Source organism: Corythoichthys intestinalis, chromosome 1 (assembly GCF_030265065.1).
Source record: "Corythoichthys intestinalis isolate RoL2023-P3 chromosome 1, ASM3026506v1, whole genome shotgun sequence".
Lineage (NCBI taxonomy): Eukaryota > Metazoa > Chordata > Actinopteri > Syngnathiformes > Syngnathidae > Corythoichthys > Corythoichthys intestinalis.
In genome coordinates this window covers 44,889,719-44,916,072 of record NC_080395.1, presented here as the reverse complement: position 1 = coordinate 44,916,072, position 26,354 = coordinate 44,889,719, and the positions used below count along the sequence as shown (strand labels likewise).

General features: G+C 41.2%; 1 protein-coding gene across 15 annotated transcripts in view; it reads right to left on the bottom strand.

The window, feature by feature from the left end:
* The window catches only part of zfhx3b (zinc finger homeobox 3b), a 533,557-nt gene that overhangs the window by 193,218 nt on the left and 313,985 nt on the right, over positions 1-26,354 (bottom strand). For 13 of the 15 annotated variants that reach the window (XM_057852651.1, XM_057853147.1, XM_057853219.1 and 10 more), the window contains one exon: positions 18,389-18,761. The gene's annotated coding sequence lies outside the window, so the exon portion shown is untranslated. Of the gene's footprint in view, positions 1-7,694; positions 8,326-18,388; positions 18,762-26,354 lie in introns of those variants that run through there. The other 2 variants (XM_057853301.1, XM_057852566.1) reach the window with 2 other exon arrangements.

Sequence of the window (26,354 nt, the reverse complement as noted above, 5' to 3'; positions counted from 1 at the left end):
ACAATGTCCCCGCGTTGAGCCACTGGGCACAAAACAGCACACTTGATCATACAGAGGGTGAAGAATGAGAGCTACGTGCAAAAACTGCTTTGAGACACATACAGTAAAAGATTATGTTTGGTGGGAGACTGTGCAGTTCTCCATGCAGGCACATATTTCCATGTGCTTTGTGGGAGCCTCCGTTTTAATCAATTTATTATGAGACACCAAGGTCCCTATGTTTGTTCACTTACAAGAGGGAAAGCCAGACACTGCATTTGTTTTGGGTACAGTGAGACCCATGGTGGGAATATTTGGGGAGGAGTGTGAGGGTAAAAAATCACAGCGGTAGGAAAAAAAAAAATCACAGCAGTAATGTACAGTAATGCCTTGGGATACGGCTGACCCCACTATGAGTTTTAGACAGATACTAGCAGGATTTAAACATCTTACATGATTTTGGAATAAACTTGCACTTCAGAAACTCTTTACATTTTAAGAATATTTTAACCAATTTAAAGATAGTAACTTCCAAATGCATTACCGTGGGTGAAAAGGTGGTGGCACCAATTTCCCATAAATTATGCAAATGAGGGTCAGTGTGAGGATTTGAATAAAGGATTAGTGCTAAGAATTTCTGACAAGCAAACATGCCTTAGAGCTTCTTCGGCCATTTCCTTAAATTTGAAGAGAAATAAAATACAACAATTTTGCCAATTCTAATCTCATTTGGCCTCGGTACACACAAAAATGGTAAAATGACTTACACTTGTTTAGCCATCAAGACACTCAAAGCACTTTGACACCATATGCTCATTTAGTCCAGCTACTGATGAAGTAGCATCAGGAGTAACGTAGCGTTCAGTATCATATCTCAGGGATACTTAGGCGAGGTCAGCAGGGCAGGGAATCTAACCCATAAACTCTGGGTTGGGGAAAAGAATACTCGACCACTCAGCCACGCCACCCCAAGAAGGGACAGTGCACCACCCATTGAATTGAAGCACATATAAGGAGTGAATTAATTGATGTTGAAAAAGACTGGCAGTATTTGCATTCATTTAAATGGGGAAAGATGATTTTCCCTATAACACTGTACATATTACCTAGAAACTAGGTGTATAATTTGTTTCTGTCCATTAAGGTACATTCAGAAAAGAAAAGTAGAGCCAGAAAATAAAAGTTGCTTGAGGATCACTACACCGTACATTCACATTGCACAAGGCCAGTGGAAAAGGAGACCAAAAAATGTCATTTTTCAAATTCAGTGGACTACCCCAATAAATGCAAAGGCAATAATTTTGCTTCTGCTTTGACACAGTTGTTGAATGTTGGTTTGATTCTAGCCAGGTGCAACATTTAAAACACAAGCTGTGCTACACTTGGCATGAAAGGATTACACATTGAGACTGTGCCATTTATAATTCAAAATCTTTCATAAATCCACAGACAACCTCACTACTACTCTATGCTTATTTGACAAGCCGGCGTGGCGGCAGAAGCGCAGAGTATATCTTTTTTTGTGTGTGTTTAATTACGACGTCTGCGACAGTGGGCTATAAACAATCATCTCTGCAATCAAACGCGGCAGCGTCGACACGGTGCGTTGATATCGTACATTCTCAAACCCTGAAAAACTAAATTATTCATTATTTTTGCATCATTATTGTCACAAAAATCAAGTGAACACGGGTGTAAAATAATATAACAGCTCCCAGATAGAAATATAAGGCGTGCATCTGCGGCTGCCTTAACATTTGCATTGCATTTGCCACTCATGTAATCAAATATAACTCTTCTGTTGAATGCAAATACATGTAAAGGACAATCTTGGAGTTCAATAATGTGCCCTATGGGGTACATTTGTGCAGCCTTGATGCTTACTATCCCAAATGTATTTATGTAACAACAAAAAAACTCATTTCCAAACATGATTCAGAATATTGTCTACAAACTGTCTGGCACGTCCAACACTGCAGATGCAAATAGCCCCTTCACTCATTTATACTGTTTTGCCTATTTGCATGCAGAAAAACTAAAAATAGTGAAAACGTGCTTGGACTATCTAATATCATACACACAGGTGTGTGCACAAAAAAGGGAAGTGAAGCTACAGAAGCTTTAGAATGGAGCTGACACGATAGTACTGTGCGAAGGCTCCGGCACTTAGAGGCCATTTTATTGCTTGTGCTGTGGTCAAGTGAGGTGCACCGAGCTCAATTCCACCACAACAATGGCAAAGAGGGCCGCAGAGACAAAACGAGGCTATCCCAGCTCCTTAACCCCTTTACTGCTGGCCTGACAGTCGCCTGGGGTGCTGGTGATGACAAATAGCCAGCTGAAATTTTGTACACCTAGCATATTGCGGTTCTTATACACACACACACACACACACACACACACACACACACACACACACACACACACAGAAGATTTGTTTCAAAACAATAGATTTACACAAAGCTCCCGTGAATCTATTAGGTAGCGGATGGAGTTTCGTTTCCTGACCAGAAAGAGGCAGCCGGTAGCTTCACCTCAGCCTCTTCTCTCACCCAAATACGCCGCCGTGTGCTCTTTATGCCTTTGCATCCCAGCCCCTCCCTCACTCGCTCGCTTCCCTTCTCCCTCTCTTATCCCCCTCACATGCAGCACGGACATGGCTACTGCACATTTGCAAGTGAATCGCACTTTTTGTCGGGGATTTTATTGTGCGCGTGAATTGCCAAAAATCAGGGAAAAGGGTGCAAGAGCGAGAGGGCGCTCCGGCATTGGCTCTTTTCCTTTTCTTCTAGCCGTAATCCCGAGGAGGATAAGCTGGAATGTACACAGAGAGGAAGTGGCACAGACCTTGGGTCCGGCACATCCGAGCGGTACATTCAGGCATCTCGGCTATCACCAGACAGAAATATAAGTAAATGCGCAAATAAAAATCTGAGTTTACATGAAACAAAACATTTACTATATTGTAATTTAAGGAATTATATTTTTAAAAAACATGATAAAATTAGTTGAGATGTTTATTTTGAAAGAATAAGAAAATTGTGGGGATATTATGTGACAATATACTGTTCATACATCACATTTTACCTGTTTTTTAAAGGAGCCGGAGACACACACATTGCATTTGCTCCAAATGGGAGTGTGGCTAGTCCATGATGTTGGGTCACCTCGCCGTAAATTAGTGATGAAGGAAAAAAAATGTGGGGGGAAAAATGACACGATGATTGCCTGAATCACAAATCACTAAGCAGTATATATCTATTTATCATCTCATAGAAGATCTAAGGTCAGTAAAAGAGGTGTTAATATGTTGTTAGTATCTAACTTTTGCAGCGGATTATTTTGAAATAGAAATATGTAAAACAATAACAGTATGTATGCAGTGTATTCTAAATATTCCCCATACAGTTTGGTTACACAACACAGATTTCCAACTGACAAACAATGCCCATGCGGTTATCACTCTGCAGAGAGCAGTAACATAAAGGAAGAGGAAGAGGATGACAAAGGAACAGGGGAGGATAAAAAGACGGCGTATGTGTCGTCAGAGTCACAGGCCGGAGGGGCCCGTGTATTGTTCCAGGGCTCGGTATGGCCAGGGAGAAAGGAGACCTGTCTAAGCGTCCTCCATATTTTATGCATTCTGTCCTTTGTGATGATAAGCGCCAGCGCAGAGGGTGGAATGCTGGCCTCCAGGGTCCATGAGAGGGGTGGGCTTATGCGGCATGGCTACGGTCCGTTTTTTTGTTTTTTTTCCCCAGCCCTCAGAGCCCGGTTTTTAGCATCGTGTATAATCGTGTTGTCTAATGATTTCAATTTGTCCTATCTCAGGCAAAAAATGGGATGCCTCTACGATGCTTCACACGCGCACTCCCTGTCTGTCACTTCTGAACAGGTATGCTTCACATGGGTCGTCTCTTGACAAGCCAGCACTGTTTGGTATAAAGCTGACGAAGCAATATTAAGATTCTAGTCACTTCCATAGCCACATTTCTATGTAACAACTGGAATACAGATTTGCACAAATTCACGAGATGTATCACTGTGTCGTCTGTGAGGGTATATCAAATTTGAAAACCCTACACATTACTGAACGGAAAAGATTGTTCTACTGCTTGAAACACAGTGACTGGAGAATAATGTGAGCATACCACGTCATTGTAGGTTGACTGATTCATCTGCATAGTCACGCAAGTTTGTATTTTTGGGGGTAAATCAATACAAAAATTACAAATGTGGGAAAGTCCAACCAGGCATCATGTGTCATGTTTAAAATAATACAAAGCAGCCGTAATGCAGCTGCACACACACTCAACTTTTGAGTCGTAAATCTAGGTGTCCTGTGGTGATTTAACCATGATTGTTAACATGATAGCATATTGGTAAAGAGCATACCACAGACAAACTCTGCCAAAGTTGCTTATAAAAGGATGTCACTGACAAATAGGGGAGGGAAAAAAACCAGACATGGAGGAATTTTGGAGAAAAGTGGAGGGGGAAATGACGCCTCTTTGGACACATGCGCGTAGGCAGTGCACCCCCCCCCCCCCTTCCCACACACACACACACCTGAGAGCATGGCAGTCATATCATCCCACCCTCCTCACGCTGAGCCGAAGGCCTGCCCACCTAATGACGTGTCGTGCCGCTTAAGATGCGGGATAACTGGAAGAACTGGTCTTTAATATGGCGTCTTGCCTGGCATATTCAAAACCAATGGTCAGATTTAAACAGCCGTCTGCGTCCACGGCCCCCCCTCATCGCTCACATTTGCCTTCAGTGGGGAAACATACACAAAAGAGGCAAACCTCGTCACGGTCGTGGTGCAGTGACAAAGGATTCGACATTTTGACCAATTTCACATAGCGGTAATGTGTATTTATCATTCTATACAGGGCCGCCCTGTGACCGAGGACATGTCAGAGAGCTCCCCTGCTGGGCCAGCACCCGCCAACAGGAAGGAGGGAGGAAAAGAGGGGAGCTACAGTATTTGGGAGACACACTAAGGAGCAGATAGCCAGCGAAGGAGGGGAGGGAAAGGGGTGACGGCTGCCACAGGCGCCGACCTCCCCTCGGCCCTGTACTACCGCTATACAATGAGGCGAGCCTATCAAGAGCCTCGACTAGCACTCGTTTGCTCATCGAGGCTTGAAATGCCGAGTTGGAAAAGAAGAGAATACACACACACTCGAATCTATCGTTGTTATTGTGCTGTGTGATAACTATCGTCCACTGACTAATAGTCAAGAATTGAATGTAAAATGCAACATTTTATTTCTAAAATAAAGATATCATTCTGGAAATCTTTTTTTTTTTTAATTGATTTATCATGTGTCTAGAAACACTAATATAACACGTTAGCAATCTGATTTTCTATTAAGGAAATTTATTGAAAATATATGTGATTCAATTTAAGAGGTATTAAATAAAAATCAACCTATATGAGCACAAATATGCCTTTAATGAAAATTCCCAAATGGAAAAATATTTTAAAATTGACCAGAGGAAAATCATTTGAAAACATAACACCTATGCTGTGATTTAACTTCTCACTTCAAAGTGATGAGTGCAAAATTAAAATGGCAGCTTTTCAATTAATTTTCCATAAATGTCATATTATATAGCCACGCTTGCATTTTTAACTCCCTCCAACCCGGCCAATGCCAAAACACACACACACACACGCCATCATCCTACAACACTAGACTGGTACGATTTAAAAAAATTTACATCCTACCAACTAAATGACAAAGACACAAGACAGAAAATATGGCTGAGCTAAATATTTCTGCATGTCTGTTTTGTAACAGAAAAGGGAGGCGAGGATGAGGAGGAAGAAGACTGTCTGTGTGAAAGGGGAGGAAAGCTGATCACTTGAAATATACCTGCGTGCTTTACACGCTCGCATCGCTGCAGTCCGAGCGTACAAAAAATGCCAACATGCAGAAATCGCAGGATTGCATAAACCTAAGTGATTTCTTCCATCTAATTCTGAAATCACAATAATATAAGCATGCCTTCTAAAGTCAACGTAGCTGCTGCTCTCTACTCGGAGAGGTAGGGATGTGTTTATCTGACCTCTTCTCTTTATTCCCTCTCTGTGGCCCGTGGCTATGTGACCCCTCATACCCCGAGAACACCCTCGCACCCCCGCCATGCACTTTTCCCTCATTGCTATATATGTTAACAAGTCTATCATTTTTCCTTCCAAGCCAGCTATGCAAATTGGTATTTGTTGTGTGACAAGCATTACTGTTTTGCTCCAACACCCCCCCCCCACACACACACACAAAAACACCCAAAAACAACATCATGGTGTTTCTCGTTCCAACAACTCCTCCACCACCCCCAAGCCCTAACATGGTCCCACGGCTGTTTTGGTGAGGGGGTTTCCTCTCGTTTTTTTTTTTTTTTTTTTTTTTTTTTTAATCTGTGAACTCACTCCGTGACCCTTGTTCCCCTTGTTTCTTGCTGTCTGACCTACCCCCCCCCCCCAAACATCATCCTCAAACACTCTGTGTAAAATAGCTAAGCCAGTGCTCACATAGGCTATACTCTTCTTGTCTCACCTTGACCCAAAACTAAATTTTCCTCTTACATTTTTACATTGGATTTAAAGTTGTTGTTTTTTATTCTTTTATTCCCATTTGGGGGGGGGGGGGGGGGGGGGGTCCTCCCAAAAGTGCCATACTGACACAATATGAAGTTTCCACGCCTGTAATGTACGGATAGGCAAACGTTTTGTTTCCAGTGCTCCCGGAGATATGTACGCGGAAGAAGCAGCCTGCCGAGCGGCCGTGTCGCCGGAGAGAACGTGCACTCGGCTGGGCTAGCGGTCCTGCCTGACCCGCTGCTGTCACGAAGGAGAACCCAGGGCTCCCTTTTTTCCCAGCCCGCACGAACTCGCACGTCACGTGCACGCGCCAAGCGCTCACGCACGCACAACACACACGCGCGATCGATTTGCACGGGACTTGGTCGGGGAACGGCTGAGAATCGACTTTCCCAAAAATACACGGCTCGAAAGAAGCCACGAGCGAGCGAGCGAGGGAGACGAGACGAGCAGAGCCGAGGAGGGATGAAGCCGAGGGGGGGAAAGAGTGGCCGAGAGTCGGGGCGGAGGGCTCACACATGCACGCTCACACACACGCACGCACGCAACCCCTCCAGGAGAAAGGATCTCATAAACCACCACACTGAAGCCCCACCATGGGACGGCCACGCTTTGAAATGTTTTCCCCCAAAATGTGAGAAGCGCGAGAACCGAGAGTCGCCGGAGCCACGCGGAGCCAACAGGCTGGAGTCGGAGCTCCTTCCCCGGGCTGCGCTCCGCGACGAGCCGCCGACGAAATCCGGTCGAAAAACGTCTCTCGACAGCCACGACCCCTCCACGCACGTCCTCTCCCCTGCCAAAAGCCCCATTCTGCTTTAAAAACCGCTTTTTTTCCTCGTCTTGGAAGGATCCGAGTCGCCGTCGCCCGTAGACGATGAGGAGAGGACGAACACAGGTAACGACACGACGGCCCCCAAAATCTCGAATAAAGCTGGAAACTTGCTCGAAACGAGCCGTTCTCGCCACCGGGACGCGAGTTTTGAAACAGGGGGGGACCAGTTCCGCTACAAGTCCACCGCCACGGAGGGGGAAACGAGGCTGAGAGAGAATAGATAGGGTCGTGCGGCGAGAAGACAAAAAAGGAGACAAAGTTGCAACTTACAATGTGCCGCTTTGTGATGTTCGCTTTTTAATCCAGTAGCGAGACGATGGAGCTAAAGATCCCATCAAGGCGAGAAGAGTCCCCTTTCGGTCAGTTTGCTCTCGGGGGTGGCCGGAAAAAAAGAAAGATCATTGTTGTTGCCGAGTGCTCGGGTGGGAAAAAAGGGGCGCAAGTAGGTAGCTATTAGTTGTTAAAGGCGATATCAAAAATAATTTGGATGCAAAGCAGCCGAGTCCGGAGTTGGAGGCGCGCGAGGAAGAGGTGAAAGTGAGATCTGATGATTGGGGGAAGAAAAAAAACTCTTTGGATCTTTATTCCTGCTAATTAGTTTCCTGCGAGGGAAAAAAATGGCTGTGATTAATTCAGTGCGCATGTGCTTCATTACACAGGCACGAAGGGAAGGGCTAATTAGCCGCCTTGTGGATCAATAAGATTCAGCAGAGGAGAGCCGGCGGAGGGAGGGCGAGAAGGAGGGAGGAAGAGGAGGGAGGGAGGATGGATAGATACAAGGAAGGGCGAGAAAAAGAGGAAAGTAATGATCAGGAATAGAAAATATGGAATTAAGAGAGGCGGGAAGTAAGAGTTTGATTAGTGAAAGTGAACGCTGGCTGGCCGCCGAGCGGGCGGGCGAGCGAGCGAGCGAACGCTGCATGCGAACATTCATTCCGGCTTCCGCTCGGCTTTCTTCCCCTCACACACACTTTTAAAACACTTGACATATTTTAAAATACTTTTTAACGTGCGTTTTGAACGTGGTTCGCTCACTTCAAGCGACGCGAGATGGGGCATTATTTTAGTTGTTCTTCCTTGCATGAGTTCGCGATGGTTTGCCATAAGTTCAAAAAGTCGAGAAGACAGAAAAAGATGGTTGCTATTCAACTAATATTGATGCTAAATCTATAACTATATTTTATAATAACTTATTAAATCCGTAAGTTATCACACAACATTACTGTATCTACAGTCATTTTACGTATAGATACGATAGTGCCTTCGTATGTAAATTGTTAAAACACAATGTCCGTGTAAAGGAAATACCGTTACATATATTCAAATCACACAAATCTATAGGAATGTTAGTGACTTTTTTTTTTCAAGGAGTAAATATAGTAAATATAACTGTCTTAACACGGATATTTATTAAAAATCTATTAAAACTATTAAAAAAAAACATGACTATAAAAAATATGTAAATATAGGTACACTACTTGTGTCATATGCATTCTTACGTCACTTATTCATGCAGAGGCAAATATCAAATATTTTGGAGAATCCAAAGAGATGATTTTAGATTTTTTAGGAGCGATGCATTCTTGTTTAATTTTTGTAGTTGTGTACAAATACAGTGAGAGCTTTCGCTTGTTGAAAAAGTGTTGTGTACATTTGTAGGGTTTAAGCTATTGGAGAAAGTGTTAGACGTATAGAAAAGATGGTTCTGATAATGTGAAGATTGAAAATAAACATTGTTATGCACATCTCTTTTTTTGCTTGTGAAATAAATTGAAGGACTTTGCTCTTGCCTTAATTTAGATGCTATATTTACCTTGTGGAAATGTAAAAACTCCCCTGTATAAGTAATATATACAGTACACTCTCGTCTCTTGTATAATAAATGATTTCATATTTATACCCACTGTCCTCTGTGTCTATATTGCACGAACATCTACTGAACGCCTCGTGATAACAATTGATTCTGTGCTCCATACGTTTAGTTCTGGTCCAGCTTGAAGTGATCACATAAGGTGCCATGTTTACGGAAACAATGTGAATTCGATATTCTACGCCTTAATGCATTCCAGCACTGGGTCAGGCTGCAGTGAAGACCAATCGTGGTTTACATGACAGAAGAAGTTGTTTAAGGATATTTTCAAGATATTTTGAGTGTAAAGGAGTATAAGAGTGTCGTGTATGGCTGTTACAGCGCTCCATGTATACTATAGGTAGGACACCCCCTCCCTCCCACTGAGAAAATATATGCTGTGTTGCATCCTGGCATTTCCTCCACTTGCCATCCACAAGTTGAGGCATGCATTGATACCTGTTTTTAAAAAGGAAAACACACACAAGCGTGTATGGTTTCCACTTCTTTGGCAAAGTGCAGGAATCTGGAGTATTTGCGACATGTCTCCTCTCCCGGGAAGAAGACTTTGTAAAAATGAAGAGATTAAAAATAGCGTGCGAAGGCCCGCAGTAATTGGAAGAAAAAAACGGAGTTTACTAACAAAGTGTACGCAAAAAAGACATTAGTCCATCATCATCAGTGGGGGCGGCTGGGCGGACGGGACCCTTCATGCTTTTAGGGACTCTCTGAAAAGGGGGGTTTCAAAAAAAGTGTGGGGGGGGGTCTGCTTTTGTGTGAGCAGCATTCAATTGTGACTCTCTGTGGGAAGGGTAAGCGTCCACGTGCCAGCCTCAATAGGAATCACACATCCACGATCCACGAGTGGCATTCGACGCAACCTGTGGCCACACGACACGACGTGGACGTGACAAAAGCAACCAAAGTGCAAATAAGGGAAGAAAATAAAAATAACAGCAACGTCCGCGCGTGTCACGTGAACGCAACATGATCTGGAGATTAGTCCAGTTTAAGGAACCATTTCAATGACTATTATTCTTATTTGTACTTTATCTGCATCAGTCAGGCGCGTGTGGACGCTTCTTAGATAAAACAAAGCACAAAGGGAAGGTGAGTATTTAGGGATTCAAAATTCTATCGACACAAGTCTTCAGTTTTTTTTTTCCTGTATTAACGAGAAATTGAATTATTTGTGATCATGATTTGATGAGCAAAATGAAAAGGGACATCATCTGTAAGGTAAACATAGTTATTTAAAACACGTTGAAAATAGAACAAAATATGAACGCAAGCGTATGGGTTTGAGATTAGGCAACAAACCGTACTTTTCAAAATACATTATGAATTTACGTTTGGCATCTGAAGCGTGAAGTGGATGAAAATAGAGCCTGAAAGGTGCTATATTGGAACTGCAGGTTGATATAATTCACTATGCAAGGTGACACAATGGTATTATAATTCTGGTTGACTTTGAAATATGATTTATAAATTGTTGTGATTTTATTCTAATGTGTCATTAAATATGCAGAACAATGATGACTGCGAGTTTTTTTTTCCTCGATGGAAATTGACAGTGTTTGTTTGTGGATGCACCTCGAACGTGATTGCCCATGTGAGGGGTCCGGCTGTCCCCTGCCTCGATTGAGGGCAGCCCGGCCAGGTGCAATGGGAGCGCCCTCTTATGTTCAGCTGGACCACGGGGAGCGTGCAGCGTGACAGCAGCTTCACGGGAGACCTGTACGCCATTTGCGATCGCACAGGAGCGACTTGGATTGCAGGTTCTGAGGGTTGTGATGGACCATAACAGCAGCGACAACAAGTACACGGGGCCAAGCAAGCGTGCACGAGTGACGTAGATGGCGAAAAAAAAAAAAAATTGCAGTCCTACAGTGATGTCACTGATAGTGAATTTAAGCATCATTTTCAACATAAAGCTGAAAAGATTTCGTACAAATAATTTGAATTTATTAGGAATTCATTTATAATATGTTAAATAAAATGCTAATTTGCACATTTTACATGATTAAGATTAGAGTACCTTTTTAAAAAAATACTTATTTCGTCAAAATTGGGCATACATACATATATACATGTACACATATGTTGTATATATTGTATGTATGTTATTTGTTGTTCTTAAGTTTGTTTCTTCTTTCCTTTGGTAATTTGAGACGTTAATTTAATTTGAATATTCATGAAGGATTTTTTTAACTGCCACTAATTGACATTTGAGGTAAGAATACTTCACACATATATTTAAAACGTTTTGTGTTTTTTATGCAATCGGTTTATGATGTGAAAAAAAATCTGAGTGCTGACTTTCAATCAGGCTGTCCAATATTTGAAATATTTGTTTTGCTTCCCCACATATAGTAATTTCCATTATTTCGCTCTGCATATAATGTTTATTTAATTTCAACATTGTTTAAAGAAATAGGACATTATACATTTTTGATTGACACCTCATTTTTTTCTATCGTGGATGATAATATGAATACACAATGATTTATTAAAATGACACTGGACCAACTGGTGTATCATTTATGTACATTTTTCCCCTCGAAATGAAATCTTGAAATATTTCCATGCAGCATAAAAATTTGATGCATGACAGCATACACGTGTGTGCAGCTTGAGGTGAGAAATCAGAATGCAATGTGCGATTGTGAGCCTCTGCTGCTGTAATGCTAAGAGTTAGAATTAAAAAAAAAAAAAAAAAAAAAAAGATTAATAAAAAAAGATTTAAAAAAAAAAAAAAAATCATGTGGCCGTCTGGTCAGTCTGCCTCATTTACATAAGAAACAAGGCGCCATATCAATTCATCTCCTGCATCTATTTGTCCCGCCACCATATTAATGACCACATGCATAATTCAATAACATTTTGGACGTTAGCTTCACATTATTATTTTTCTTGAAGTTTTTTTTTTTTTTTTTTTTTTGCAATAGCTCAATACTTTAAAAACAAAATCTTAAAACATTACAACGAGGTAGTGATGATGATGATGTATTGATCATGATAATTGTTCATCTTAAATAATAGACCCCCCCCCAAAAAAATCGAATACAAATAACGTTTAAACATGCAACTTTATTTGTTTCTGTGGGTGCGCGTCGTGTGTGTGCGTGCGTTATAGCTTTTCTTGTTTCAAATCAGAAACTGTATATTTACATGAATTTTGTTTGATTTCTATATAATATGTTTGCATTAAATAACACAAAAACACGAAATAGTCTGTATGCGTGTGCGCGCGTGCATGGAAGCGTGCGTGCACGTGCAGTTTACTGTGTGTGCGTGTGTGTGTGTGAGCTCTCCGACTCAACCTTCTCCCACCTCCTGACTGCTTCAATGTCAGAAAATTGTCGTAAAACTGTCTAAAAACTGCTGGAATATATTTTGTTTGTTTTGTCGTTTTTCAACGTTATAACGATGGCCTTTGACGTTTTTTTTTTTTTGGGGGGGGGGTTGGTATATTTTTCTGTTATTTCCCCAACTGGGAACTGTCAGATCTCAATGTCTAGCACACTCTCTAATATATATTTGTAGAAAAAAAAAAAATCACAATAAATACAGCGGTGGGGGGTGGGGGTGTCACATTCAATTTAAATACAGGCAACAATAAATAATAACAGACTATTAGAATAGAAAAAGATTTACATGAAAATTGTCCAGTGTTTCATATTGAATGCAAAGACGCTTTGCAAGCTGCAGTCGGGGTCGAGACTCGGACTTGTCTCGTGCGGTTTTTATGCGCTTGGGAGAGGTTGACTGATCCCAAATAAGAGCCATATGAGCCCTCCAGGCAGGAGCAACACTATCTGCTGGTAAGTCGACCCAAACAGAACAGAAGATAATCACTACGCCACAATGCCAAAGCCATTAAAATGCCTCTTTGCTCTTGAATATACAAACTTAAAGCAAGTAATTTTCCTTCATGTCAAGCAACCCCCCAACAAATTCCCCTAAAACATGATTTGATGAGAGTTGACATGTGGAGGAGATGCATGAGACAAATACAGATCAAGGATCATTGCCAGGGGTCAAATTCACAATTTTGCATAACAGCCAGGATGAACTCGACATCGTCAAAATGTTGCTTTATGAAATAGCTCATGCTAGTTGCTTTTTCACTGGCAGGTGAGCCCACCCAAGCACCACGTTGGTGGGGGGACACGGTCACCGGGAGCCGCTGTCCTTCAAGTGGCTTGCCCTCAGTTGGGAGGCCCCCCTTTAAAGTCCCGCTCAACATTTCCAGGGACCCATAAAACCTTGTGATTAGTAGAGTTGTTCCATTTTTAGGTGTTAGCTCGTTAAAGGAGTTAATAGAGAAGGTGTTTACTTTAGCATGGCACGCATCGACAAGTACACATACACACATACACCTGATATCAAAAAGAGTATCTGGATGTGAATGTTTTGTTTTTTTAATACAACAGCTCAATGGCGGAACAACTCTAAAATCAAGCTCCATTTTTTTCAATGATTTTTATTGTGTCCAATAAGTCAAAGCCAAAACTGCAGCAAAAGATCATCTTATCAATGTTGGCAATGATAGGGTAAAAATGGACCCAGCCACCATATTAGTATTTCTCTTGTAATAAGGCACTTCCAAGTGTACAAAACATACAGTTTTGTGTCACCATACCATTAAAGGACACAATATTATCATGATTATGTGCTTACGCTGAACATAGAAAACTATCCTTTCACAACCAATCAGAGGAAAGCAGGGACCTTAGCTCCACCCAATATTTACCCGGGCTATTACTATACATCGGTTAAGCAACAATCAAATCAAATTGATCAAAACGTAAAACATCGATAAACATTACAATCTTTTAGATATGCAGTTTTGTTAAAAAATATATTTTTTATTCAAAATGTCTGAAATGTTTCAGTAACAACATTTTCAAAAACGTCAAAATTGCTTTGTATTTTTATTGCTTTAGGTGAAATGTAACAGATAAATCTGAGCATAACTTTTTTGGAAACTAATTAAAGGCCCTTTAATCAAATTGAATCATGACATGGGAGACTTTGTAATATTGGCAAATATCTTATTGTCCATTGAATTGATATTGTCGTATCGTCATGAAATTGGTGGTTTACGTCCTTACTATTTACTAAAATGGCGTCATCAGTTTGAATTGGGCAATTTAAGAAGCTCACAATGCTTTATAATCTCACCAGTCGTGCACCTTTGCATGTCCAAAACACTGACCCTTAAGATATTCCAAAACACAAATTTCAAATGGTATTCAAACCTTCTAAAAATAAAATAATAATAAAGTGAAGGTCAAACAGGTTCGTGGCAGCACTGTCTAGTGGCATTCAGAGGCTACCTGCACATCATAGCGCAAAAGAAAATGCTGTTTTCGAGCCACCAAACCACTGACCCAGTTCCTGCGGTAGGAATTGAAGAAGTCTCTTCATTGTGTTTGCTTCTGTCTAACAGTAGGCACAAGTGTTTTGAGGTTATGAAATCAGAGCTCGCCATGTAAGTTCCTTTCTGCTCGGCTCCCCGGCGTCAACACGCATTCGCAATCGTGTGACGGACAGACTTTTAGGACAGCGCGCAAGGACTTTTAATTTCATCAGATGCACGGCGTGCTGAATTGTAGTATAAACACGTTTTGATGCTTGCACGGGCAAAGAGACATCAACGTGAAAAATTGTCTTTGGATTCCAAAAAGGTCACACCCCCCTGTGGTCAAATGACAGTGATGTGATATTCTCCTTCATAGCTCAGAGGATAAAAGTGCAAGCATGAGATCACACATAACACTTGACACTCAAAAATCAAACTGCTGTCTTGCTTGTCTTGGACTTATAATTAACAGCACAAATAGTATGTGTACTATGTCTAAATATATCACTGTGTCTGATATGATTTGCTAGATGTAATCATTTTCGAATGTGAAGTTAACAGTGGACAGCAGTCTAACAAAATCATCTTTTTTCTCTCTAAAAAGTAATCCATTAAAAAAATATGTCAATCTGTCATTTTAACACAGCAATGATGATCATGAAAGAATAATAACTAAAAATAAATAACCATGTAAAACTTAGTATGTTACGTTTTCCCGAAAGGATCAGACAAATATAGTGCAGCTTTGAGATAAGAGTTCATTTTAATTGATGCGTATAAATCAAAACACTCATATTTCAAATCATTGTTCCCAATGAAAGATATAAACCCACAATCAGTTTCAGCCTCTAAAAAAATTAAACGATTAAATCGTTGCTGCTCCTTTTGGTCCATGCAACCTGGCCACCGGGGGCAGTACAACACAGTCATGCAACTGGAAAGAAATAAGAGTGCTGTAATATTGTTCATTTAGGCTTGTGACTGTGAGTACTTTTATATTTTCTATCTCCATGGTTGCTGCACCATCTGTGTTGAAATATCTGTTTAAAGTGTTATAATACCACACCGCCACATATATGCTGTTTGTTAGCCTGTCAATGGCTTTTTTCCATTATGTGTCAGCATTAAGCTCTAGTGACTTCAATTTGGCAACGTACTGTGGCTGTTTGAAATACATAATGTGGAATTCTCACAGTTTTTTTTTTTAAATTTGATAGTAAGATTCATTTGGGAAATCCATTAAACAGCAGTAAATTTCATCTCGTATCTCAAGGTACTACTATTGCCTGGGATAAAAGAAAGGGTTTGACGAAAACCACTACAGTTTAATTTGATGGTAATAATATTAGCAAACATGACTATTACGTATGTCATATGCACTAAACCACGTCCTGTAAGGTAAGGGTGTTTTAAATCAGTTATATTCCTTTTTCCTTTATTTCTTGTAATTCAGACATACACATGAATATTTGAGATTATGCGCAAGTAGTCATGAATTTAGAGAGAATTGTGATGTTCCAATTTTGACAATTTTGTATGAATGCGAATACATTTATTTATAATATTAAAATAAGTAGGATTGTGCCGTATTGGACGTCTATCGCCGTCAATGGATGTTTTTCTACTAAAGATGACAAAATGTTTATGAGAGCCTAAATCCAAGATTATACATGATACTAAATAAATGAGAACTCAAGCGATGCCATGCGCTTGTATATTTTAAAAAAGCATGAAAGAAGAATGATAACCTGTCTTGTCAGGTTTTTTTTCTCCATATACATCCCATGCATTTGGATATGCACAAATACATCTCCTCGGGAAGGAAGATGGAGGTGGAGGGGTTGGGTCACAGGAAACCGGTTTTACCGTGGTCTGTTTAGAATTGTAAATGTATCGCAGAGGCCATGCTGTCAAATTATATATATCTTTCATGTATGAAATCATGCATGTCTTTTCCTCTAGAAGGGGGAGGGCCGCCACAAAGGGAGCAGGAGAACAGTGTGCAGCCCTCATGAAAAATAAGCAAGTGTCGGAGCCCTGGGCGAGGAGTGCGGCTCCATCAGCACACAGGCCACAGAGGGGAGACACCCCCCGCTCCCCTCCACACAGGAGCCCACTCCACCCCTAGCTCATGCTGTATAACCACTGCCCTGTTACGACACAGCTGACCCCAGCTGAGACTTCTAAGAAAATAAAAATCCAAGCTCATGATGTTAATTAGAGCCACAGCAATGAGGTCATAGTCAGGATTTCAACTTATTTTCAACCTTCTCAATCAGTCTTGACTAAAGATGCAAGCAAGAGAGAAAAGCCACCTTAGAGTCTTTTGTACCTCAGCTCGTTTTGCTGGGTCATTTCTCTCATTTTGACTATAAGCTTCTCAGAGCAGAAAGGAGCAAAGATGGACAAACTGGCTGCCATTGACAGCCATAGAAGCCCAATCCATTTGAACTGGGAGACCAGTTTGAACAGTCCAAATGGACTGGATGTACATCACCGGCAATGGCAGCAAAGGCGTTAATCTCAATACAGGTAAATTAAACTTAATTTCATAGGGTACAATAAATCAGCATATTGGAGCGCAACTAACCCAGAATATTTTATTCAAAAAACGCAACCCTTTTGTTGTCAACCTATGAAATAGCTTGGTAATCGGACACTAATAAAAGTCAAAGACTGAAGCCGAGTTAAATCAATTTGACTCAGAATGGAAATACTCATTTCAAAGCTCTGTGTAATGAAGCCCCCCCAAAATGCACATAACCATCACAAGGTGTAACTTCTTGGCCAAATTCATCCAATGCATACTATGCTTGATTACTCAAATGACACATCTTGGATTTTATCTGTACATGTACAAGGTAGAAGATTAGTTCTCTCATACTAGACCCCCTTCTCAAAATGCTATGCTTTTACACATTGACGCACTGCGTTTTTGTCAGAAATACAGAGATGCTACAGAAGAGCGAAACTTTCTACAGCTCAACAGATGTTCAGTCAAAAACAAAGGACATACACAAAAAATTGTATAAGATTCAAAAATTAGAAACACATTTCACTATTTTTGTGGTATCAAAAATTTGGGCACCAAGATGGATACTTAGAAAAGGTAACTGAAGGCTGCGAAATGGCAGAACAAAAAGGCCAGAAAAAGCCTACTGGAACATCAGAGATGTGTTTAACTCCATTTTAACCAGTTTGAATGTGATTAATTTACCATTACATCCCTTTTCATTTTTTTCCCCATAGGATTTGCACTGATTATAAATCACATTATTTGGGTACATTAGAAAAAGCTGGCATTAAACATGGGTGTGCTTACTTTTTACGTCACTTTAGGTAAAATAGATTGCGAAAACATGCTATGAAATGAATCCACCTGACAGTGTTAGATGTATCCCACGATTATTTTTGTGTTGGCAGAATTTTCTACACGTGTCCTGGATTTCGATGTCCAAACAATGTGGCAATGAAAACCCTACCAGCCTGGAACTGAGTCCAATGGAGAACTCAGAGAGAAGGTCTATTAGCCAAACAACATCCACATATTGTGAGTCAGGTACCCATAAAGGAAAGGAGCAGAACATGAAAGTGAGACATTTATCAACCAAGTATTGTGTATGTGAACACAGAAGGGGAGCTAACAATAAGGAAGACAGAAAGTGGGGATAAATGTTTTCAAAGCCCAGCGAAAGGTAAAAGGCTCAAGCTTTGGACAGCAGGGGAAGAGGATGGTCATCACCTTACCTGATGGGGTTTTTGGTCTCTCTTCCTCCCACACTGACTCTTCTCTGGCAGTGCTGTCTTTTCAAGTGTCCGTTTGAAGCCAGCAGGCAGAAAGGTCACGTCCTACCGGTCACAGTAGGTTCGTCCAAACAGCGGTGGCCAAACGCTGGCTGGTTGCCAGCAATCGCCGGTGTACTCGCTTCCGTCTCTTCCTTTGTTGTGTTGTAAAAATTATACTCTAGTCTTTAAAGCTATTAATGTGGTGCCTGGGCACCTTGAAACATTTTGTTGATTTACTCCTAGAATTCCAGGTATTTCCAGAGTTTTCCAAAGCTATACTGGGATTTTAGGGACTCCCCGGTCCAAGAAGAGCAAAACTGGATGAAGGCATCACCTGCAAAGATAAACAAAATATTAGTTGAATACACAATTTCAATGCAGTGCTACATTTCTGTAAAAATGTCAGGAATAATCAGCTGTTCCTAAAACTAGAAAATGAGTCTCTATTCATTTGTGAGCTCCGACAGGAAGACAGATTTTTGTGATTACATTTAATTTCTCTTCTCATACCGCTGCCAACTTCGAAAAGGACTAATGACAAATATTTCTGACGAAACTTAATTTTCTCGTAAGCAGAGCAAGACATATTCCTGTAATAGCAAACATAATTGCCTGCTCTGCACAGGATCTCTCGCGCACAACAACAAAGTCTCATAGACAATACGTATTTATTCTGCTGTCAATTCCAGTCGAGGGGGGGAAAAAAAAAGTTTTTTTTTTTTTAAAAAGGCTTTGAATTCCACATTGGGTCTGGTTTGTGAAGCGGGGTAAATATGCTTGTCATGTGTTCCAATAGTTCTTCAGCAACAGAGATTTAGTGGGGGAATACAGGAGGGAGAGGCACACACTTTGTGATAACTGAATAGCTCTTTTGAAGTCACTTCCATTTGGAAACATTGCGTGATTATTTTTACCTCTGACTCAAGTTAAAACCCCCGTTTAATTGTTCCCAAGAGTTCTTATTGTGCCGCTGATAAGGAGCTGAGGGAGCAGCTTTTAAAATTGCGTCAAAAATAACTTGACTTTGTGCTCATTGGCCACAGGTCTGAAAGAGTGACAAAGACATGACTGGTATTGAACTTCTCTGATTGTAATGTGCGCTCAGCGTTTCTTAATGCTTTTTGTTTGAAATATCAATTCGACCAACGACCCCGAGCCGCCGTAAATAAAGACGGCGTGGCACATTAGTGGTTAATCAATAGAAAAAAATAATTTTACGAGTGTTTCGTCAGCAGTTTGCAGCTGACAAAGTATCAACAATAATTTGTCGTCTCCCACTTTCCGTGAGGCTGCCACTTCAAGGTTGGTCAATGCGACCTGTGGAAGCGTGTTTGTCAGATCAATAGCCCACCCACAGCAGCGCCGCGGGCCATCCCTGACCCGGCCCATTGATTAGGCTTCGCTCAGCTGCCAATGGCAATGTACTGCGTGTGACACCAGGCTATGGCAGGAACGCTGAGGAAGGGGGATGCCGGATTGCCGGTGGCAGCCCCACAGCACATCGCAGATAAAAGTCAATTCCACTTAAGCAAATCATTGATGACTAAATAGTTAGCACGCGGAAGAATTCGGAGAGTCTCTGACAGCAGCAAGTGGATGGCTATGGGGATTTACAACACCATGACCCTGTGTCAACAGAACGTGAGCAGGACTTCAATTTGTGCATGACCCTAACATCCATATTTAGCTCCATTAGACATCTCACTGTCAACATATATGCATATGCAGGCCACATTCTACCCATAAATGGGAGCAAATTGTCTCTAAAATTTGAACGCAGGTGCATTTCTTCATCTACTCGCACCTGAATGACCAATGAATTTGTTGATTTGTATTTATTATTGATCATAAATATTCTTGAATATTTTTTGCTGAAAAAAACTCCATAAAACACTTTGGCCCAGTTGTTAATTATAATGCACAAATAAGACAGTAAAGTATTTCTAGGTACTGTAGTGACCATGGATGGAGATAACGGGTGTAATGATTCATTGAGCTGGATCGATAAATCGATTACAATCGAAATCAATCAACACACAAAAAACTCCTCAGTTTCTTGTCGAAATCATGGCAATATCTCAACATTTTGTTAAAAAAAATGCTTTCATTCAAATGTTTGAAATGTTTTAATCAAGAATAATTGTCGAAAACATCCAAATTGCCTTATCTAGTTCATTACTTTAGGTGAATGTAAGTGGTGGTGTTAAACAAGATTAAAGGCCCTTGAATCGCTTTGACTTTGAAATACCGGCACATATCATTTTATTGTCAAAACAATTGGTATTGTATCGTCGTGAAATTGGGAACTTACAACGCTAGTGGAAATGTTAATAATTACTTAATAATCAATTTATATTGCAAACTTTCTAATTACATATCCAAAATTTCAGGTTCAGGATGAAAAAGTCCCAAGTAACTCTCAAAAATCTTGGCAAAGCAATTAAGGCTCAGTTTTGTTTGGTACTGTCCGAGTTGTTTATATAACAGATATCAAAATGTATCATTATGTTTGTGTAGTAATTCCTCACTTTACTCATATCCCAATTAATCAGCTGTATCGCCAGAATGTTACTGAAGACCCATTTGATAACAGAGAGAGACAAAAGAGGAAGAATGTCCTTGTTTTATCTTATTCAAGACCACATACTACAACAAACTGTAATCTGTAAACACATGGTTGGGGTAAAGGGAAAATACCTTTATTGGAAGGGTGGGCAAACATATTCTTGGTCAACTTGTCGAGGACCTCAACTAACAAGCAGGATTATTACATTTTGTACCTGTATTTTATTGGAAATTAGTCAACAACATGTAAATAAACCCCACACAAAAAATGTTAAATGCTCACATACAAAAAACGTTTAAAAGTTTCAGTTTGTGCATGTGGTGCTTTGACCAAATTTCCTCAATTCACCCAGGGTTTGTTTGCTAACCACCATCAAAATCCCGGGTTTATTGTATTGTTAAATTATGCCAATGTAAATGCATTTATTATTATCATTAGAGCCCCTTCGAGACATATGCTTAAATCTGCTAATATTTACTTAGTACGCGCTTATGTGTGAATGCAATTTGCTGACTCAGTTGACATTGACAGTGCCGGCTCGCAACTTCGTCACAAGTCTGGTATATTGCCAACCGGATCGTCTTATGTGTGACTGCTGCAGGTAAAGTACCATTGACTACACTGAATCTCCTCACTTTAAAATTGAAAAACAACATTTGACAAACAGCAAACAAGTAGCTTATTAACTAACTCATTAACAAACTAGACCAGACAACTGTTCACTGATCTCAGAGTTTAGGAAGAGACTGTTAACTTTTTGTAGGACAGTGCAGGACTCTTTGGCTGAGCAAAGGAATACGAGTGTTCATTTTCTTTGTATTATTGTTATTTATTTAAAAACAACTTTGTGATTGAGGATGTGTCGTTGTCTAACAATTGAATAGGTCAGAATGTTACAGTTATTAACTTATTTAATTAATTATTAAATTAACTTTACTCAGTGGACCGTAAAAAAGTAAGCAGACATGACACCATTCCCGAGTTGCACAAGTCATGTGAATGCTGCAGATCAAGGTTAGGTTAAATTCCCTAACATTCCCCTGTGCCTGAAATTCACGATGCTGGTAGATTGCGGGTCGCTGTACCTGGTAATGTTGACGTTTATTTTGTCTGAAAGTGGCTTAGTTGTCATGAATTAGTGTTGATAATGATACAATGTATACTTTCTCCCAGTATGTTCGAACCTCTGTTGAGGCAAGGCTCAATGTTATGTCATAAAAACCTCACAAGACAGCGACAAACCCTATTCACAAATTATGATGATGATCTGGTCTCTATTTGATCGCAAATGTACTTGAAAACTGGGCCTGTTTAATTGAACACAAAACTAATGCTAGAAGTCTTTATTATGTTTTACAGTATGAATTACACCCCGATTTTATATATATATATCCCATGACTCAATGCCACACACATGGATCTTGGAATGTCTGAAGCTGTACAAGGTCAACATCACACTAAAAGCCGTTGTTGCAAACTCAATGAGGCTGTGGCAGACCACCCTATAGGGCAACTTCGAGCCAACTGCGCAAGTCTCCATGAAATGTGAATTACACCAAGGAGCTGCCCTATCGCCACTGCTGTTTTGCTTAGGCCTGAAACCCTCGGCCAATTGATCAACAAAACTGGCTATGGATACAGACTTAAGAATGGGGCCATGAAGAGGCAACAAGGAAAGCTGCAACAGTCAAGTAAGCTTCATGAATACATCACGAAGATAGCCACAAGAGATGAAGCACTTAGTGAATGTCTCAGGCACTGGAAACTGGAAAAGAGGAGTTGGAGGAACCATCATGGGAGGAAAAACCTCTGCATGGGATGCACCACCGACAGATAACTGAAGTGAAAGATCTGAACAAGTCCTACCAACGGTTAGAGAGGGCTGGACTGAAAGACAGCACAGAGGTGCTTATCATGGCAGCACAGGAGTAGGGCTTGAGCACCAGAGCAATAGAGGCCCAGATATACCACACCACACAGGATCCCAGGAGCAGGCTGTGCAAAGAGGCCCCTTAAACAGTCCAGCAAATAACAGCAGGGTGTAAGATACTGGCAGACAAAGAAAACATGGAACACCATAACCAAGTAGCCAATATAGTGTTCAGAAACATCCGTGCAGAGTATGGATTGGAGACACCTAGATCGCAATGGGAAAACACCTCCCATGGTGGTAGAAAATGTGAGGGCTAAGATCCTGTGGGACTTCTAGATACACACTGATAAGATGGTTGTGGTCAACAAACGGACGTCGTGATCACGGATAAGCAGCAGAAGACAGTCATTGTGATCGCTCAAGCCATCCCCAACAATGGCAATATCAGGAAGAAGGAACATGAGGTACTAGAGAAATACCAAGGTCTCAAGGAAAAGCTGGAGAGAGCCTGGAAGGTGAAAGCAACAGGGGTGCCCGTGGTCATAGGAGCATTGGGGGCTGTGTCCCCCACACTGGAGAAGTGGCTCCAGCACATATCTGGAAAAACATCAGACTAGGGCTGCAGCTATCGAATATTTTAGTAATCGAGTAATCGACTGAAAATTCTATCGATTAATCGAGTAATCGGATAAAACAAATATATTTTTAGGTGAAGAGCAATTATACATATACATGAGAAAACAAGACATTTCATGTAATCTTGAACCATTTACAGTCAATCAATGTCTTTATTTTCGATGTATATTGTTGAAAACAGCCAACAATTGCATCTCAGATGTAACTAGAATAAAAAAAAAAAGACTAATTCACTGCTTTCACTCAAAAAACTTTTAGATCTTATTAATATATATATATATATATCTTACCTAAAAATGCCATTATGCTTGATAACACACATCACTTAAAAGTTAGGATTTTTTCCCACGTGTTTCAATTGAATTTCTCTTTGTGTCAAGCCATTTTTAAGTTCTAGTTAAGTTTTAAGTTAGTCTAAACTGTAAGTCCTGATAGGATTTTGAGTTTTTGCTGTGTTCAAAATAAATGTATGATACAGGCTGTATTGGAGCACATTAGGGACCAGTGCTACTTGGTGTTTTATCCAGCAATGACTACTGAGCTAAAATTGATAGTTAGCATGATTAAGTTTTTATTTTACACCCTCATCACTCCACAATGCTATGTTATGTTAAAGCCTGTATGTAAGACACGTTAGCCACGCATCGACAGTGGTCTTAATGAATTGAAACCTAGCCCTCCGCAGGGCTAACGTTCCGTGAGCTAGTAGCGACAGTAACGTTAATCTTATTTATTAGCGCTTAGCGCTCTTTATTAGCGCTTAGCGCTGTACTGCTTTAAGATGGCGGCTGTTTACAAACGCTGCCCAGACGCGGCCGAGTCTGTCATTGTGCATCTAGTTCAACATACATGTGATCTCTATGAGACGCACCAGACGCTGCCTGTTACCAATGTAGCATTGTGCGGGCTAGTATTTAGCAACGTCGGCGTCGTTTGTGGGGGCTGTCGGCTGCGGTAAGTTTTTTGTTTTTTTCTTCCTCTTCCTCTCCGCACGTGACAGCGCGCTGTCCCGCATTAAAAGTAGTCCTAGCAAAACGTGATGCTTAGAGCTGTCAAAATAAACGATTACTCGAGGTGAATAAAATTACTCGGATCAGTTTTTAAACTCGAGTTACTCGAGTTGCTCGAGTACTCGTTTCAGCTCTACATCAGACATCTCCATCCAGAAGAGCGCAGTCCTAGGAACGGCAAAGATTCTGTGCAGGACCCTCAAGCTCGCAGGCCTCTGGTAGGGGAGACGAACACCCACCGACCCTACCAGGGGAGATGGGAAGAGGGTGAGGTCAAGCTTGGGTCCTCTACCAGAGCCTGGGAGCTTGAGGGTTCTGCGCAGGATCTTAGCTGTCCTTAGGATTGCGCTCTTCTGAACGGAGATGTCGGTTGTTGTTCCTGGTATCTGTTGGAGCCATGCACCCAGCTTGGGGGTTACTGCCCCTAGTGTCCCCATCACTACTGGCACCACTATTGCCTTCACTCCCCACATTTTCGCCAACTCTTCCTTCAACCCTTGGTATTCCACCAGCTTTTTGTGTTCCTTTCTTTCTGATGTTGCTATCACTCGGGATTGCTACATCTATCACTACTGCTGTCTTCTGATTTTTATCCACCACCACTATGTCAGGCTGGTTGGCCATCACCAGTTTGTCTGTCTGGATCTGGAAGTCCCACAGCATCTTGGCTCGGTTGTTCTCGACCACCTTTGGAGGTGTTTCCCACCTTGACTCTGGGGTCTCCAGTCCGTACTCGGCACAGATGTTCCTGTACATTATGCCCGCTACCTGGTTATGTTGTTCCATGTATGCCTTGCCTGCCAGCATCTTACACCCTGCTGTGATGTGCTGGACTGTCTCAGGGGCCTCTTTGCATATCCTGCACCTGGGGTCCTGTCTGGTGTGATGGACCCCGGTCTCTACTGATCTTGAGCTTAGGGCCTGTTCTTGTGCTGCCATGATCAGTGCCTCAGTGCTGTCTTTCAGTCCGGCCTTTTCCAGCCACTGGTATGTTTTGCCCATGTCAGCAACCGCCTGAATTTGACGGTGGTACATACCATGCAGGGGCTTGTGCTTCCATGATAGCCCCTCAGGGTCCTCCGCCTTACTGGGCTTCTGTTGCCTGAGGCATTCACCAAGCAGGTCATCACTGGGGGCCATTTTCATGATGTAGTCTTAGAGAGATGTAGTTTCCTCCTGGACAGTGGCTCTGATGCTCACTAGTCCTCGGCCTCCCTCTTTCCACTTTGTGTAGAGCCTCAGGATGATGGACTTAACCCTCCGTGCATTGTAAGGAGCTGCCTTGTCTGTCTTGATGTCAGTAAATACCTACTTATAATTGTTTGGAGAATTTTTGGAGAATTTTTGTTTTTTGGTGTGCTGTGGGATTTTGTAAAATATGTGCACTGGCTCAATAAAGCTTATAGGAAACACAATTGTTTGGTTATTTATGTAAATTAAGCATTGTGTGGATTCTTATTTATTAATTAATTTATTTTTAATAGAGCATAGCAAACTCAGATAATAGCTATATCCATGCACACACAGTCCCACTGAAGTTGTCAGACTCGTTTTGATTCATCTTGCTCACAGCCATTACCGCTCCATATTAGAGTAGTTTATATGTCACTTTACTGCTCCTTTCACTTGTGAATGTAATATGGTGACCACTACCTCTTTGTGCATTCACATCCTATCTACAGCTCTATATCTCTAGCGGTAATTGCTGAGTGACAGAAAGGCAATAGTGACCACTTCATTATAAAGACAAGCAGGCTGACCAGATGCTGGACTATTGGCTTGAGGTCACGATGGCCACAGCAACTTTATCTGCTCAGGTTGTCAGAGGTCAGTCCCCCAGAA